Here is a 4903-nt window from a genome sequence, read left to right as displayed (position 1 = left end):
TTTAGGAGATTTATAGAGTGATTTTATCAAATTTACAAACAGTACCTAAACCAAACTTTTCCAAGACGCGAAAGAGGTATGGCCATTCAACCCTATCAAAGGCCTTTTCAGTGTTGAGGGAGAATTATATCAAAGAACCTTCTGAGATTATTGGAGGACAGTCTATTAATTATGAAGCCAGTCTGATCTGGGTTGACCAGCAGGGGAAGACATGACTCCAGTCTCTTAGATAGCATCTTGGTGACCAGTTTACAATCTGTGTTAAGGAGAGAGATTGGTCTATATGAGGCACACTTCAGTGGGTTTTTCTCTTTCTTGTGGATTACAGTAATCACTGCTTGAGAGAAAGACTCTGGAAAGCAGTTGTCATCCCCGGCTTTTTTTAAGTACCTCCATAAGGTAGGGGACCAACAGCTACCTAAATTCTTTATAGACCTCTGGAGGGAAGCCATCCTCCCCAGGAGATTTATTAGAAGGTAAGGATTTAATGGCCTCCAACAATTCAGGAACAGAGAAGTTTTCACTCAGGCGCTCTCTGTCTTCCTCTGACAGGCATGGGAGGTTGAGAGAGGAGAGAAAGGAGTCGATCTTTGATAGATCATCGCTTGATTGGGAAGTGTAGAGGTCTTCATAGTATTTCTTAAAGGTATTATTAATTTTGGTCGGGTCGAAAGATATCTCATTAGTAAGGGTTTCTATAGCATTAATTGTCCTCTTACTTTCCTCTGCTTTCAGTTGCCATGCCAATACTTTGTGAGCTTTCTCTCCAAGCTCGTAATAACGCTGTTTTGATTTAGTGATGGCCCTCTCAGCTTGATATGTGTTCAGAATATTATATTTCAGTTTTTTATTTACCAAAAGCCTGTATAGATCTTTAGTCGGGCCTCTTTGGTAGGTTTTCTCTAGCTCGGAGATTTCAGATTCAAGGACATTCAGTTCCGCACCGTGTTTTCTCTTCAACCCTTTAGTATAGGAAATGATCTGTCCCCTCAGATAGGCTTTCAATGTGTCCCAAAGAATGAAACTGGCAGGAGCGGAGGTTTTGTTTGTCAAAGTAAAAATATTGATCTGCTCTTTGATAAATGCACAAAATTCAGGTTGCTTTAGGAGTGTAGAATTTAGTCTCCATCTATATGCTCCATTTACCTTGGTAGGAATGGTGATTGATAATACCAGAGGAGAATGGTCACTAAGCAATCTGGGGAGATACTCCATATCTAACACTCTATGAAACAGTTGGGTCGATAGTAAAAAGTGATCTATGCGTGGTTGTGTCTTGTGTGGGTGTGAATAAAAAGAGTAGTCCCTATCCTGTGGGTGCAACTGTCTCCAGATGTCTAGTAAATTAAGATCTTTCATGAATGACATGGTGAGCTTGCCGGCTTTGGTAAGAAGTGAGGTTTAACAGAGGACCTATCAAGAACTGTATCTAAACAAAAATGCATATCTCCTCCAACCAGTAGCCATCCTGGTGGTGCTTGATCGACTTGAAGGAAGACATTCTGTATAAACATATGGTCATCGAAGTTGGGAGCATAAATATTCAACAGGGTCCAATACTCTGAAAACATATGCCCCTGCACCAAAACAAACCTGCCCGAGGGATCAGAGATGGTGTTGTTGACGCAGAAGGGGATGTGTCTACTTATCAAAATTGCAGTTCCTCTTGCTTTGGAGTTAAAAGAGGACGCGAAAACTTGTCCTACCCATTCCCTCTTCAATTTCTTGTGTTCACTGGCTGTAAGATGTGTTTCTTGTAGAAACACAATGTCAGCCTTAAATTTCTTAAGGTATGTATAGACTATTTTCCTTTTAAATCGGGCTGTTAAGACCTTTTACATTGAATGTGACATATTTTAGTGGATTAAGCATAGGTTGGGTTTCAAATATGTAACCGAATGAAAATCTCTCATATGTAAATAGTCAGGAAATGTTTCAACTTTGGTTTGAACACAGAAGTGACCTATGTGTCTCTTTTTAGGAAGGAAACAACAATAAACATGGGGAAAAAATCCCACCCACCCCGATTGTCAGACTAAAACAACAAACCCAACAATCAAACATGAATATACTTGTAGATATAGGTTGCTGCTCGCTTTCCACCTTACTCTTACTAGCTAAACCTTGGCGTAAACTAAAACCTGCGAGCTCTCTAAGTTGAAAACAAACGTTGTGAATAGACATTTATGGCTGAATAATTACTGGCCACGGTAAGGGCTGCTTGAGTCTCTTTTCGGGAGAGGAGAAACATAAATGGGGGGAAGCGGTGGGCCTAAGCCCACTTATTTGCTTCGCCCAGTGGATATTGACTAAACCAAAATATACTCTCCTGTAAATGTAATAGAACTCACCCCGGGGAAAAAAACGGTTAGTTGAAAATGTACAAATCAATTATAGCGACCGGATACCGGGGTAAACTGATCCAGATTCCAAGAAGATATCAGCAGTTCAGTCCGGATAAGAGAAAACAAACAAATTGGATCTTATCCCCCCAGAGAGACCGTTTTTTCAGACGCGGTTCGGTTCTTTGAGAAAAGTGAACAAGATATGGCATCGGCCTTTGTACTGAACTTTCATCCGCACAGGGTGGATGAGATAGCCGGTGATGTTCTTCTCCTTCAGTGCTTTGGCGGCAGGTCTGAACTGCGAGATCGGCACTCATATCGGGGAAAAGGCTGACCCTCGTGCCATCGATGGTGATGTCCCCTTTGGCTCTTGCGAATTGCAGTATTTTCTCTCTGTCTTGGAAACGGAGGAACCTGACCAGAACCCGCACCTGGCCGGGGTTTCGGGTGCTGATGTTCTGTGGGCGCGTTTGATTTCCAGCGGTTTGGTGAAGTTGATTTTATGCCTAGGACATTCCGGGATCCATTGAGTGAAGAAACGGACCGGGTCATGGCCCTCGCTGTCCTCTTTTAATCCCACCACACGGATATTACTACGTCTGGCTCTGGTTCTCCATCTGGTCTACTTTGTTTTTTAAGGTAGGCATTATCCTTCTGCAGTTATATCAGAACCTGGTCATGTCAAGCGACGGTATCCTCAACTGTGCCAATGCGCATCTCGGCCTCAGTCGTTCTCAGAAGGAGATCATTCATGGTGGATTTCAGGTCGTCGATGGAAGAATGGAGTTCAGATGATTTCTTGTCAATTTTCATAGAAAGACCTTTGTTACCATCCTGAATTTCCCGGAGGAGAGTAGCCAGCATGTTGCGAGCCTGCCGAGAGCAACAGTCTGGAACTGTCATCTGAGTTATGAGGGCTAATGCTAAACTTGCGCTAGCTGTGGCGTTATCGTTATCTTGGGATTTCAACGACGTTTTGGTCGTCCTTCTTGCCTCTCGGTCGGAGATCCATCGCTCTTTGGGAAGGTAAGTACTTGACAATTTATCAGCCGATGTTAGAATATTGTTTCAACGTTTGTTATTTAGGTAATAATAATAGGATAACTTTGAAGAGCTCGGGTTTGTCTACGTCTGTTCAGCTCCGCGGCATCACGTGCTCCGCCTCCATCATTCTTAAATGGAAGAAGTTTGGAACCACCAAGACTCTTCCTAGAACTGGCCGCCCCACCAAACTGAGTAATCAGGGGAGAAGGGCCTTGGTCGGGGAGACTTCTCAGCATCATTCTGTGGGGTTGTTTTTCAGAGGCAGGGACTGGGAGACTAGTCAGGATCGAGTGAAAGATGAACAGAGACTGGGAGACTAGTCAGGATTGAGGGAAAGATGAACAGAGACTGGGAGACTAGTCAGGATTGAGTGAAAGATGAACAGAGACTGGGAGACTAGTCAGGATTGAGGGAAAGATGAACAGAGACTGGGAGACTAGTCAGGATCGAGGGAAAGATGAACGGAGCAAAGTACAGAGAGATCCTTGATGAAAACCTGCTCCAGAGCGCTCAGGACCTCAGACTGGGGTGAAGGTTCACCACCTTCCAACAGGACAACGACCCTAAGCACATATCCAAGACAACACAGGAGTAGCTTTGGGATAAGTCTCTGAATGTCCTTGAGTGGTCGAGCCAGAGCCCGGACTTAAACCCGATCAAACAACTCTGGAGAGACCTGAAAATAGCTGTACAGCAACACTCCCCATGTCCAACCTGATAGAGCCTGAGAGGATCTGCAGAGAAGAATGGGAGAAACTCCCCAAATACAGGTGTGCCAAGCTTGTAGCGTCATACCCAAGAAGACTCAATGCTGTAATCGCTGCCAAAGGTGCTTCAACAAAGTATTGAGTAAAGGGTCTGAATACGTATGTAAATGTGATATTTCCGTTTATAAAAAAAAGAATATATATTTTTTTTTTATGTCTAAAAACCTGTTTTTGCTTTGTCATTATTGGGTATTGAGGGGGGGGGGAAACAATTAGCAGTTTTAGAATAAGGCTGTAATGTAACAAAACGTGGAAAAAGTCAAGGGGTCTGAATACTTTCCGAAGGCACTGTTTATATATGTACATACATGTATATACTCCGGACTCCGACATTGCTGGTCCTAATATCTATATAGTTCTTAGTTCCATTATTTTACTTTTAGAGTTGTGTGTATTGTTGTAAATTGTTAGACATTACTACACTGTTGGAGCTCAGAACACAAGCATGTCGCTACACTACTACAATAACATCTGATAAATATGTGTATGCGAACAATAAAACATATGATTAGAATAAAAAGAAGAAGCTGTAAAAAAAATGGGTTTCCACTAGTTACCACAGCCACAAAGTCAATTTGGCTCGAAAACAATAATTAAAACAAAAAAATGAGCTTTTCGGTCTTAATTGTAGGTTAGGGTTAGGCATAATGTTAGCAGTGTGGTTAAGGTTATAGTTAGGTTTAAAATCAAATTATAAGGAGATAAAATTGTAGAAATGGGCGGGGTTTATGACTGTGTTGACGAGTG

Source organism: Salmo salar, chromosome 15 (assembly GCF_965601325.2).
Source record: "Salmo salar chromosome 15, fSalSal1, whole genome shotgun sequence".
In the NCBI taxonomy this organism is placed as follows: Eukaryota; Metazoa; Chordata; class Actinopteri; order Salmoniformes; family Salmonidae; genus Salmo; species Salmo salar.
This window is presented reverse-complemented; position numbering follows the sequence as displayed.